Source organism: Mya arenaria, chromosome 2 (assembly GCF_026914265.1).
Source record: "Mya arenaria isolate MELC-2E11 chromosome 2, ASM2691426v1".
NCBI classification, from domain to species: domain Eukaryota; kingdom Metazoa; phylum Mollusca; class Bivalvia; order Myida; family Myidae; genus Mya; species Mya arenaria.
In genome coordinates this window covers 29,824,642-29,840,043 of record NC_069123.1, presented here as the reverse complement: position 1 = coordinate 29,840,043, position 15,402 = coordinate 29,824,642, and positions in this window count along the sequence as shown.

The window sequence follows — 15,402 nt, the reverse complement described above, 5'->3', positions numbered from 1 at the left end:
CATCTCAAATGTTTGGAAACTGACTAACGAAAAATTCCAAGATAAAAAAGTTGTCAAAACGGTCAGTCTGTGAGAGTGCAGCTTCAAAACCATAAGTAGCGACTAGATTTTTAGCAGAAAAAGGGTCCGCATTCTTCAGCACTCTTTAAGGAAGGCAATATCAAAATGATCATGGTTATGTTTAACTTAAAGAAATGCATTTTTTTAAGTTCAAACATGGAGTACTGGGGCCATGATTACGAACAGTTTTAAGTCATAGTCTCGACTCAGACTCGGAAAAGTTTTTTATGAAGGAACAAACAATTGTATTTATTCCATTTCTTTTACAAACATATATGTAAATAAAGGAACAACACTCAAATAGTAATATATTTCAGCAAACTGAACCATCAATGCTTTGCTAGAAGGAGACTTACGATGAAATGAAGTTTTGCCATATTGAGTCTTGAGTCTGAACTCAGACTTGACACTGTTCGTAATCACTGCCCCAGAATTCGTATACAATAATGCAATAACATACAGGGACGGTAAAGCTTGCGAGTTTATTTAATCTTGATTAAGGACAATAGGCTGATGTCAGCGAATAGATCGTTAAAACAAGTCGACAATACGTGCTGACTTTTGTGACACGACACATGCATGAGGGCGCGTATCAAATCAGTACCATCAACCCTTGTTCGCCAATTTGCATTCTGATTGAGACGGTGTGTCCATTTTGAAAGGTCATTCCAATTGTAGCGGAAATATTACCGATGGTCAAGCCATCTCCAAGCCGGACAACGAAGGCTCGAAATGACACCGGGCGAGCCATTACCGTAAATTTATTAAAAATGTCATACATCAGAATTTTATTAAAGTCAGGTTTCTGTTGGACAAAGCTACTGGTACACAAGATAACGTGGGTTTCCTATCTATCATCGTGTTTGTATTGTCATTAGACAGTAAAGTTGGGCTAATGTACTCGGCTTGGACATGACTTTACAATGTAAGAACATTAATTATTTTGATTACAATTTATCTTTGATATACGCCGACCTCAGTGGAAATATTTTTGGGACCGTCACTGGCAATCTAGAGTTTAGGGATTTTTAATAATTTTCTGTTGGAATTGTGTTATGTTTGTTTAAGTTAGTATTGAAAAGACACAATACAGAACCACGGGGGCTCTTAAGAGGCCAGGGGTTCAGTGTTGAAGAGTCGCTTTTCATAGTAAAATGACGCTTTATTGAGAAACTCACCGAACTCAAGTAGCTGTGATATTTAAAAATCAAATATTTTACTTAAATCTTAAAAGGCATATTAGACTAAATTTCACTTGGTATGTCTTAATGGAGCGATAAACATCTTCTGTTAATGCTCAAGTTGCGTTTCGATTGTGTAATTTACATTCTCAATGTAAATGTTCATCCATTTTTTAAGATGAAATACATTAGCGAACAGTAATGATCAAATCTTTTATATCTAATAGCTAGTGTGACTTATAATTTTGAACATAAGTGACATTTACGATTTTTACTTCATAGATTCATCAAAAGATACCGCAACTTTTTCCATTTGTTTTCTAATGGGAATTGATAAAATTCATAGTGCGTCATAAACGTCTTCCTGATATAAAATCCACACCCCTTACTTTAGGAGCTTTGATTTGCAGTATGTTTAACGTAGTAAAACCAGCAGGATATAAAAGAAATCTTCTAGGTTTAGCATTCTGTCACGTTCCTCTATTTTTCTATACTCCGCACTAGAAGTTTGCCGTGAAAATGATGTTTAGTTTTCACCAAAGTAAATTTGCCAAAGAGACCACCCTTATTGAAAATGTTTCACATTTTAATCAAACATTCTCTGATTTATGGCCAATGAATTTGGAAAAGTTGAAAGAAAGGGTGCACGTGTAGTTTTGTAATAAAAAAATTCTACGACGCAGTTATATCAATTTCTTCTCTTAATTAATTACTGTAATATCGCTTGATTCAAACCTATAAACCTGTATAATAATTGTAATGAAAATGTCTCCGTATTATTTATTAAGTGTTAAGTTGCAACATCCCTCCTCTATCATGCAATTTGATGTCTCAAATTGATGGCAAGCTAAAGGGGCGTAACTCCGAATGAAAAACAGTATGAGTTACGTCCATTTTGCGCTTAAGCCTTCTGAATTGTTCTATATCCAGGATGCTTGCGAGTCTAGATTGCATTGCACCAAAGCCATGGACATAAATTACTTTCGAGTAAAGTAAACTTCGGTGATAATTATAATTGAAGTTATAAACCCCATTTTCGTATGCAAATTGTCATCGGATTCCGTTTTGTCCGTGTATGAAAGGCATGTTAATATGTCTATGTAAGAATAATACCTCGTTTTGTAATAACTTTGTCGTTCTCCTAGCTAAAATATACTTTTTCATTATAATAAGGAGACAGATGGTCATAGCTGACAGCTGTAGCAGACATGGATTTAATTAACAAGACTAAGATTGATTGCATGTTTTACAATATTATTTTTACATGATAATAGAAGTAAACACTTTTTGGAAAATATTTTTGTGACAACGATTAGCAAATGCCATTAAGAGCACCACACGCATGTTTACCATTAAATACACATATTTTATTTTCTACTAAAAGTGAAGTTGTATTTTAAATCATTTATTATCACTGTACAGCTTTACACGTCAAATGGCTATTAAGGTGGAACGCGACTATGAACGAATTTTTGAGTTACTGTCTGAAACTGAAAATTATACGAATAGAAGAGCATATGCCTAGTTAGGGACTGTTTTTACTTTTTCAATATTCGGAACAGTTTTGAATCTACGAGTCTTCAAAGTATGTCACTGACGTCAATTTTGAGACGTCTGTCATATTTTTGCGTTCCAGCTACAATAACCGATATTTTCGTCAATTATTCGTTTACCGCTATGAAATTTCAACCCCAAGTGCGTCTTGTGAAAACGTTCACGCACATATATTTTTTTCTTTCTCTTGTCTTACGTTATTTATTTTAAATTCGTCTATAACGTCATGTCCGCCTTTCGTCCAAGTTGTCGTGGGTTCGAGACCTATCAGGCACTCGCGTCACAACAATAGGGATAAAATTACTTCGTCTAGAATAACTAGAATATTCTAATCCCCAATCCTTGGAAAAGAGAAAGACTGTTAAATAAAACTTCGGTTTGTTTTCAATCGCAAAGCGAGCAATTCTTTTGAAAATACTGAAAACAAAAGTATGCCATTTATGACAAGCTTGCAAACTGAGAAGGCCTGATTGCATTTCACGAAATGTTTGCGCGTGAGACGTTCTCATGGATCCCTTACTAATGGCCTGTAATTAGCAAATTGGGCAATTGTTTTTCGCACAATGTGCCTATGATCAAGTTGTCTAAAGAGTGTTTGTTTTTCCCTCTAATTGAGGTACAATGATACTTGTACTTTTTTGCGAAAGTAAAATTTCGCACCGAATATTTTCCCAGGCCTATCAATCGATTTAGACTGGAAGATCGTAATTTGTGAAAGTGTTGTGTGTAGTATTGCACATCTCTTGTAGCCCAAAGCACCCACGCTAAGATCACTGATGACAAAATTATATAATTTGAAACAAATTTGTAGAACTATTGAAAATTAAAGCGTGCTCGCCGAATGGGTATAACATGATGGAGAGGGTATAAACTTATCCCCTCCAACCCCTTCACCCCCTTTCGTCTTGTGAATGCCTTTTCATTTGGGGTGTTTCGAGACATTTATTCACGGTTTAAAGGTTTGTGATATATGGGAACAAAAATTATATGTGTTACGTTCACATACATGTTTAAAGAAATACCAAAAGAATATCGGTGGTACAAAAAGTTCGAAAAGCTGAAAATCGTATGACCAAGCAAAGACTTGGGAGAGTTATTTATGCTCTGAACGATGGACTTGTGTCAATTGGATCACGCTACACGGTTTTATTTTTTTTATTTATTTAAAAAAAAAATCGAACCATTACGGAAATTGTCGAAAAGTTACGATTGGGCCATACATACTGGAAAGTTTGGGAACCTTTTAAAGATTTGATCGAAGATGCACCAGTCTATATACAACATCCATTACAATGGGACCAATATGTTTTTTGGTATTCACACCAACGCCTACTACCGTATGTACATAAGTCGCAGTTTCTTAGTGGTTGAACAGTGTGACAAGCGTGGGAGCGGACGGAGGAAGTGTTTTTTAGAGGCTTGCCATCATCTGGTTGATCTAAACGCTCGTCGTTTTGTTTGTGCGGCGTTGCATGTTTTTGTTTAAGGTACATGGTGTCTGTTGAAGGTGTTGCATATGAGGCAAGCAATTTCTTCAGACTTCGACGCATTTCAGTTTTGAAGACCCCTGAACAATGTCACTATTTTTAGCAAAGACACGTTAACTCAAACAGCTCATGTCCCTTAGAACCAAACTTTATTGTGTTTGAACTTTTGCGGAGGGGGAGGGGTACTCTCTCTAGAAAATTCAAACCATTTTGATTCCAAAATGGTGCATTTGGGCATAATGTATGCTTGTTCTGACTGAACGAGCAGGTCAGCACCAATGTTTCTTTACACATGCAATCATTAAGCAATGGTGATTATGATCAAGGTATTTAAGTACGTTAGCAAACACTGGCCTCAAAAAACGAAAAAAACTTATTAAGTTATTTCTCAAACTCAAGCTCAATTCATTTTCCATATTAAAGTATTGCATAATTAAAAAGTAAGTATTTTTTTTTTAAAGAGCATTACCTCATGGATTATATTGATACCTATTATTTAGTCATTATATTATAGAAAACTAAATCGAGAGCAAAAGTTCTACTTGATTCCATTTATTTTTATTTTTTAGTTATTACCTATTGTGCTCTGGAACAAATATTCTTAAAAGCTGGACTCTCACAGATTTTTTGGAATGAACTTTTTTTCGTGAACGTCTGGAATCCAGTGATTTAAGATGCTGACAAAACATCAGGTCGCATTTTGTTCATATTTACTGTCGAAATTGATGTTTTGTAGAAATGATGTTCATCTCATTTACCGATGAATAAGAGAATGCACTTTTTAAAATACTGTAAAATGTAATGTTGCAATATTTTAACATAATTATATTAAGATTTGATCATGGACTCCATTTTGGGCTAATCTTTCAGTAAAATTAATGTCTGTTATACGAGGACCTATATCTCGTAGATAAAACGATCGGGACCTTAGGACCATTTACAGTTAAGCTTTAGATCTACTTCTCAAATTCAAAAAATCAAAGACGCGTGTTCAAAAGGGTGAAATTACCGTGCGAAGCCAATTTGAAACGCACCCCTTTTGTCCATCTAAAACGCTATTTTGCCTGCGTGTAAAATTTACCAAAACGGTGTAACGAAAATAAATGAGGTTACTTGATATTTCAACCGAGGTTTAATGGGGGAAACAACAAAACACTAATCACATTTAAACATTCACTCACATCGATCACACGATGGTTACAAAACTAAAGCCATTCAGTTCTAAACATTTTCCTACAGAGCTAATTTTACCGACTGAAAAAGTAACCGAATTTAATCGTTTTTATGAAAATTAAGACAATTTGAATTTCTTTATTCGTAGGCGAGAAATGGATGTGCGAAACTGAGGAAACAGTTAAAACATCAATGAAACTGTGTGAAATTACTATGTGTGTTTTTTTTTATTTAGGTTGTTAGTGTCATGTTTTACATGGTAATGTTCGTATTGAATATAACGTCTTAATCAAGGTATTCTCCGTCCTTGGACCTTTCCAGATTGAAGAAAGCAACAAACACAATTCAACCAAATCACTATATTGTATGTCTCAATTGGCGAGCGATCAAAATTAATTTGTAGCTTCAATACTCTGGTCCTTGAATCACCATTGTTACATTTAAAACATTAATTTCACATAGGCACATGACTGTAAAACATTGATTTATCATTGAAACTTTGTGAACCTTGTTTATCATTGCCACATTGTGAACTTTGTTTTGTCAATGCCACATTGTGATCCTGGAGTTTACATTGCCCTTGTGTAGCCTTTGAACTGTCATTGCCACACTGTTAACTTTGTCTTGTCATTGTCACATTGTGAACTTTGATTTTCGTAGCCATAGTGTAGCCTTTGGTCTGTCATTGCCACATTGTGAAGTTTGTTTTGTCAAAGCCATATTGTGAACCTTAATTTTTCATAGCCATACTGTAGCCTTTGTTTTGTCATTGCCACATTGTGAACTTTGTTTTGTCAAAGCCATATCGTGAACCTTGATTTTTCATAGCCATAGTGGAAACCTTGGATCACCATTGTTAAATTGTCAACGATGAATCACCATTGCCACAGTGGAAACCTTGGATCACCAATGTTAAATTGTCAACGATGAATCACCATTGTCACTGTGGAAACCTTGGATCACCAATGTTAAATTGTCAACGATGAATCACCATTGTCACTATGGAAACCTTGGATCACCAATGTTAAATTGTCAACGATGAATCACCATTGTCACTGTGGAAACCTTGGATCACCAATGTTAAATTGGTAACGATGAACCACCATTGTCACTATGGAAACCTTGGATCACCAATGTTAAATTGGTAACGATGAATCACCATTGTCACTGTGGAAACCTTGGATCACCAATGTTAAATTGTCAACGATGAATCACCATTGTCACTGTGGAAACCTTGGATCACCAATGTTAAATTGTCAACGATGAATCACCATTGTCACTGTGGAAACCTTGGATCACCAATGTTAAATTGTCAACGATGAATCACCATTGTCACTGTGGAAACCTTGGATCACCAATGTTAAATTGGTAACGATGAATCACCATTGTCACTGTGGAAACCTTGGATCACCAATGTTAAATTGGTAACGATGAATCACCATTGTCACTGTGGAAACCTTGGATCACCAATGTTAAATTGTCAACGATGAATCACCATTGTCACTGTGGAAACCCTGGATCGCCAATGTTAAATTGTCAACGATGAATCACCATTGTCACTGTGGAAACCTTGGATCGCCACTGTTAAATTGTCAACGATGAATCACCATTGTCACTGTGGAAACCTTGGATCACCAATGTTAAATTGTCAACGATGAATCACCATTGTCACTGTGGAAACCTTGGATCGCCACTGTTACAGTGATTGAAACCTTAAATCACCATTGTAACTGTGGAAACCTTAAATCACCATTGTCATTGTGGAAACCTTGGATCACCAATGTTAAATTGTCAACGATGAATCACCATTGTCACTGTGGAAACCCTGGATCACCAATGTTAAATTGTCAACGATGAATCACCATTGTAACTGTGGAAACCCTGGATCACCAATGTTAAATTGTCAACGATGCATCACCAATGTCACTGTGGAAACCTTGGATCACCAATGTTAAATTGTCAACGATGAATCACCATTGCCACTGTAAAAACCTTGGATCACCAATGTTAAATTGTCAACGATGAATCACCATTGTCACTGTGGAAACCTTGGATTACCAATGTTAAGTTGTCAACGATGAATCACAATTGTCACTGTGGAAACCTTGGATCACCAATGTTAAATTGTCAACGATGAATCACCATTGTCACTGTGGAAACCTTGGATCGCCACTGTTAAATTGTCAACGATGAATCACCATTGTAACTGTGGAAACCCTGGATCGCCAATGTTAAATTGTCAACGATGAATCACCATTGTCACTGTGGAAACCTTGGATCACCAATGTTAAATTGTCAACGATGAATCACCATTGTCACTGTGGAAACCCTGGATCACCAATGTTAAATTGTCAACGATGAATCACCATTGTCACTGTGGAAACCTTGGATCACCAATGTTAAATTGTCAACGATGAATCACCATTGTCACTGTGGGAACCTTGGATCGCCACTGTTACAGTGATTGAAACCTTAAATCACCATTGTAACTGTGGAAACCTTAAATCACCATTGTCACTGTGGAAACCTTAAATCACCATTGTCACTGTGGAAACCTTGGATCGCCACTGTCACAGTGATTGAAACCTTAAATCACCATTGTAACTGTGGAAACCTTAAATCACCATTGTAATTATGGAAACATGGAATCACCATTGTTATAATGTAAAACTTAAATCAAAACAGTCATGAATGGGTAGCACCGCCGTTGTTACTATATACACTTCACACTACCATTTTAACCATGCCTATATGAACCACCATTGCAACCTTAGAAACACTGAGCTACCATTGTCACCTTGGAAACATTTAACCACCAGTGTAACTATGGAAGCACTGAACCACCATAACCCAATATTGAGCTACCGTTGTCATCAACGAAACTTTGTACTACCATTGCCACTACGAAAATATTGAATAACCGTTGTCAGCATACACTTCTTGAACCACCGTTGTCACCATACAATAATTGAATTGTGATTCAATAATTGTATGCTGACAACGCTGGTTCAATACCTGTATGGAAATACCAGAGGTTCAATAAATGTATGCTGACAACGGTGGTTCAATAAATGTATGGAAATACCAGAGGTTCAATAAATGTATGCTGACAACGTTGGTTCAATACCTGTATGGAAATACCAGAGGTTCAATAAATGTATGCTGACAACGGTGGTTCAATAAATGTATGGAAATACCAGAGGTTCAATAAATGTATGCTGACAACGGTGGTTCAATAAATGTATGGAAATACCAGAGGTTCAATAATTGTATGCTGACAACGTTGGTTCAATAAATGTATGGAAATACCAGAGGTTCAATAAATGTATGCTGACAACGCTGGTTCAATACCTGTATGGAAATACCAGAGGTTCAATAAATGTATGCTGACAACGTTGGTTCAATACCTGTATGGAAATACCAGAGGTTCAATAAATGTATGCTGACAACGTTGGTTCAATAAATGTATGGAAATACCAGAGGTTCAATAAATGTATGCTGACAACGGTGGTTCAATAAATGTATGGAAATACCAGAGGTTCAATAAATGTATGCTGACAACGGTGGTTCAATAAATGTATGGAAATACCAGAGGTTCAATAAATGTATGCTGACAACGTTGGTTCAATACCTGTATGGAAATACCAGAGGTTCAATAAATGTATGCTGACAACGCTGGTTCAATACCTGTATGGAAATACCAGAGGTTCAATAATTGTATGCTGACAACGTTGGTTCAATACCTGTATGGAAATACCAGAGGTTCAATAAATGTATGCTGACAACGCTGGTTCAATACCTGTATGGAAATACCAGAGGTTCAATAAATGTATGCTGACAACGGTGGTTCAATACCTGTATGGAAATACCAGAGGTTCAATAAATGTATGCTGACAACGGTGGTTCAATAAATGTTGTATGCTGACAACATTGGTTCAATAAATGTATGGTCTAAACGGAGGTTCAATATATACTTGTATGGTGATACCAAAGGTTCAATAAATGTATGATGACAACGGTGGTTCGATAATCGTATGGTGACAACGGTGGTTCAATATTTGTATGGTGACAGCGGTGGTTCAATACTTGTATGGTGACAACGGAAGTTCAATATTTGTATGGTGACAACGGTGGTTCAATATTTGTTTGCTGACAGCGGTGGTTCAATACTTGTATGGTGACAACGGAAGTTCAATACTTGTATGGTGACAGCGGAGGTTCAATAATTGTATGGTGACAGCGGAGGTTCAATAATTGTATGGTGACAACGGAGGTTCAATACTTGTATGGTGACAACGGAGGTTCAATACTTGTATGGTGACAACGGTGGTTCAATAATTGTATGGTGTCAACGGTGGTTCAATACTTGTATGGTGATATCGGAGGTTTAATAAATGTATGGTGACAACGGTGGTTCAATACTTGTATGGTGGCAACGGTGGTTCAATACTTGTATGGTGACAACGACTATGGTGTCAACGGTGGTTCAATACTTGTATGGTGACCACGACTATGGTGGCAACGGTGGTTCAATACTTGTATGGTGGCAACGACTATGGTGTCAACGGTGGTTCAATGCTTGTATGGTGACAACGACTATGGTGTCAACGGTGGTTCAATACTTGTATGGTGATACCGGAGGTTTAATAAATGTATGGTGACAACGGTGGTTCAATACTTGTATGGTGGCAACGGTGGTTCAATACTTGTATGGTGACAACGACTATGGTGTCAACGGTGGTTCAATACTTGTATGTTGTCAACGGTGGTTCAATACTTGTATGGTGTCAACGGTGGTTCAATACTTGTATGGTGTCAACGGTGGTTCAATACTTGTATGGTGACAACGGTGGTTCAATACTTGTATGGTGACAACGGTGGTTCAATACTTGTATGGTGACAACGACTATGGTGTCAACGGTGGTTCAATACTTGTATGGTGGCAACGGTGGTTCAATACTTTTATGCTGACAACGGTGGTTCAATACTTGTATGGTGTCAACGGTGGTTCAATACTTGTATGGTGTCAACGGTGGTTCAATACTCGTATGGTGTCAACGGTGGTTCAATACTTGTATGGTGACAACGGTGGTTCAATACTCGTATGGTGACAACGGTGGTTCAATACTTGTATGGTGACAACGGAGGTTCAATACTTGTATGGTGACAACGGTGGTTCAATACTTGTATGGTGACAACGGTGGTTCAATACTTGTATGGTGACAACGGAGGTTCAATACTTGTATGGTGACAACGGAGGTTCAATACTTGTATGGTGACAACGGTGGTTCAATACTTGTATGGTGACAACGGTGGTTCAATACTTGTATGGTGACAACGGAGGTTCAATACTTGTATGGTGACAACGGTGGTTCAATACTCGTATGGTGTCAACGGTGGTTCAATACTTGTATGGTGACAACGGAGGTTCAATACTTGTATGGTGTCAACGGTGGTTCAATACTCGTATGGTGACAACGGTGGTTCAATACTCGTATGGTGTCAACGGTGGTTCAATACTTGTATGGTGACAACGGTGGTTCAATACTTGTATGGTGACAAGGGTGGTTCAATACTCGTATGGTGTCAACGGTGGTTCAATACTTGTATGGTGTCAACGGTGGTTCAATACTTGCATGGTGACAACGGTGGTTCAATACTCGTATGGTGTCAACGGTGGTTCAATACTTGTATGGTGATAACGGTGGTTCAATACTCGTATGGTGTCAACGGTGGTTCAATACTTGTATGGTGACAACGGAGGTTCAATACTTGTATGGTGACAACGGAGGTTCAATACTTGTATGGTGACAACGGTGGTTCAATACTTGTATGGTGACAACGGTGGTTCAATACTTGTATGGTGACAACGGTGGTTCAATACTTGTATGGTGACAACGGAGGTTCAATACTTGTATGGTGACAACGGAGGTTCAATACTTGTATGGTGACAATGGAGGTTCAATACTTGTATGGTGACAACGGTGGTTCAATACTTGTATGGTGACAACGGAGGTTCAATACTTGTATGGTGACAACGGAGGTTCAATACTTGTATGGTGACAACGGAGGTTCAATACTTGTATGGTGACAACGGTGGTTCAATACTTGTATGGTGACAACGGTGGTTCAATACTTGTATGGTGACAACGGTGGTTCAATACTTGTATGGTGACAACGGAGGTTCAATACTTGTATGGTGACAACGGTGGTTCAATACTTGTATGGTGACAACGGAGGTTCAATACTTGTATGGTGACAACGGTGGTTCAATAATTGTATGGTGTCAACGGTGGTTCAATACTTGTATGGTGACAACGGAGGTTCAATACTTGTATGGTGTCAACGGTGGTTCAATACTCGTATGGTGACAACGGTGGTTCAATACTCGTATGGTGTCAACGGTGGTTCAATACTTGTATGGTGACAACGGTGGTTCAATACTTGTATGGTGACAAGGGTGGTTCAATACTCGTATGGTGACAACGGTGGTTCAATACTCGTATGGTGTAAACGGTGGTTCAATACTTGCATGGTGACAACGGTGGTTCAATACTCGTATGGTGTAAACGGTGGTTCAATACTTGTATGGTGACAACGGAGGTTCAATACTCGTATGGTGACAACGGAGGTTCAATACTTGTATGGTGACAACGGTGGTTCAATACTCGTATGGTGTCAACGGTGGTTCAATACTTGTATGGTGACAACGGAGGTTCAATACTTGTATGGTGACAACGGTGGTTCAATACTTGTATGGTGACAACGGAGGTTCAATACTTGTATGGTGACAACGGAGGTTCAATACTTGTATGGTGACAACGGAGGTTCAATACTTGTATGGTGACAACGGTGGTTCAATACTTGTATGGTGACAGCGGTGGTTCAATACTTGTATGGTGACAACGGAGGTTCAATACTTGTATGGTGACAGCGGGGGTTCAATACTTGTATGGTGACAACGGAGGTTCAATACTTGTATGGTGACAACGGTGGTTCAATACTTGTATGGTGTCAACGGTGGTTCAATACTTGTATGGTGTCAACGGTGGTTCAATACTCGTATGGTGTCAACGGTGGTTCAATACTTGTATGGTGACAACGGAGGTTCAATACTTGTATGGTGACAACGGTGGTTCAATACTTGTATGGTGACAACGGTGGTTCAATACTCGTATGGTGACAACGGTGGTTCAATACTTGTATGGTGACAACGGTGGTTCAATACTTGTATGGTGACAACGGTGGTTCAATACTTGTATGGTGACAACGGAGGTTCAATACTTGTATGGTGACAACGGAGGTTTAATACTTGTATGGTGACAACGGAGGTTCAATACTTGTATGGTGACAACGGTGGTTCAATAATTGTATGGTGTCAACGGTGGTTCAATACTTGTATGGTGACAACGGAGGTTCAATACTTGTATGGTGACAACGGAGGTTCAATACTTGTATGGTGACAACGGAGGTTCAATACTTGTATGGTGACAACGGTGGTTCAATACTTGTATGGTGACAACGGAGGTTCAATACTTGTATGGTGACAACGGTGGTTCAATACTTGTATGGTGACAACGGTGGTTCAATACTTGTATGGTGACAACGGAGGTTCAATACTTGTATGGTGACAACGGAGGTTCAATACTTGTATGGTGACAACGGAGGTTCAATACTTGTATGGTGACAACGGAGGTTCAATACTTGTATGGTGACAACGGAGGTTCAATACTTGTATGGTGACAACGGTGGTTCAATACTTGTATGGTGACAACGGTGGTTCAATACTTGTATGGTGACAACGGAGGTTCAATACTTGTATGGTGACAACGGTGGTTCAATACTTGTATGGTGACAACGGAGGTTCAATACTTGTATGGTGACAACGGTGGTTCAATACTTGTATGGTGTCAACGGTGGTTCAATACTTGTATGGTGACAACGGTGGTTCAATACTTGTATGGTGTCAACGGTGGTTCAATACTCGTATGGTGACAACGGTGGTTCAATACTCGTATGGTGTCAACGGTGGTTCAATACTTGTATGGTGACAACGGTGGTTCAATACTTGTATGGTGACAACGGTGGTTCAATACTCGTATGGTGTCAACGGTGGTTCAATACTTGTATGGTGTCAACGGTGGTTCAATACTTGCATGGTGACAACGGTGGTTCAATACTCGTATGGTGTCAACGGTGGTTCAATACTTGTATGGTGACAACGGTGGTTCAATACTCGTATGGTGTCAACGGTGGTTCAATACTTGTATGGTGACAACGGAGGTTCAATACTTGTATGGTGACAACGGAGGTTCAATACTTGTATGGTGACAACGGTGGTTCAATACTCGTATGGTGTCAACGGTGGTTCAATACTTGTATGGTGACAACGGAGGTTCAATACTTGTATGGTGACAACGGTGGTTCAATACTTGTTTGGTGACAACGGAGGTTCAATACTTGTATGGTGACAACGGAGGTTCAATACTTGTATGGTGACAGCGGAGGTTCAATACTTGTATGGTGACAACGGTGGTTCAATGCTTGTATGGTGACAGCGGTGGTTCAATACTTGTATGGTGACAACGGAGGTTCAATACTTGTATGGTGACAGCGGAGGTTCAATACTTGTATGGTGACAACGGAGGTTCAATACTTGTATGGTGACAACGGTGGTTCAATACTTGTATGGTGACAACGGAGGTTCAATACTTGTATGGTGACAACGGTGGTTCAATACTTGTATGGTGACAACGGAGGTTCAATACTTGTATGGTGACAACGGTGGTTCAATACTTGTATGGTGACAACGGAGGTTCAATACTTGTATGGTGACAACGGAGGTTCAATACTTGTATGGTGACAACGGTGGTTCAATACTTGTATGGTGACAACGGAGGTTCAATACTTGTATGGTGACAACGGAGGTTCAATACTTGTATGGTGACAACGGTGGTTCAATACTTGTATGGTGTCAACGGTGGTTCAATACTTGTATGGTGACAACGGAGGTTCAATACTTGTATGGTGTCAACGGTGGTTCAATACTCGTATGGTGACAACGGTGGTTCAATACTCGTATGGTGTCAACGGTGGTTCAATACTTGTATGGTGACAACGGTGGTTCAATACTTGTATGGTGACAACGGTGGTTCAATACTCGTATGGTGTCAACGGTGGTTCAATACTTGTATGGTGTCAACGGTGGTTCAATACTCGTATGGTGACAACGGTGGTTCAATACTCGTATGGTGTCAACGGTGGTTCAATACTTGTATGGTGACAACGGTGGTTCAATACTCGTATGGTGTCAACGGTGGTTCAATACTTGTATGGTGACAACGGAGGTTCAATACTTGTATGGTGACAACGGAGGTTCAATACTTGTATGGTGACAACGGTGGTTCAATACTCGTATGGTGTCAACGGTGGTTCAATACTTGTATGGTGACAACGGTGGTTCAATACTTGTATGGTGTCAACGGTGGTTCAATACTTGTATGGTGTCAACGGTGGTTCAATACTCGTATGGTGACAACGGTGGTTCAATACTTGTATGGTGACAACGACTATGGTGTCAACGGTGGTTCAATACTTGTATGGTGTCAACGGTGGTTCAATACTTGTATGGTGACAACGGTGGTTCAATACTTGTATGCTGACAACGGTGGTTCAATACTTGTATGGTGTCAACGGTGGTTCAATACTTGCATGGTGTCAACGGTGGTTCAATACTTGTATGCTGACAACGGTGGTTCAATACTTGTATGGTGTCAACGGTGGTTCAATACTCGTATGGTGTCAACGGTGGTTCAATACTTGTATGGTGACAACGGTGGTTCAATACTTGTATGGTGTCAACGGAGGTTCAATACTTGTATTGTGACAACGGTGGTTCAATACTTGTATGGTGACAACGGTGGTTCAATAATCGTATGGTGACAACG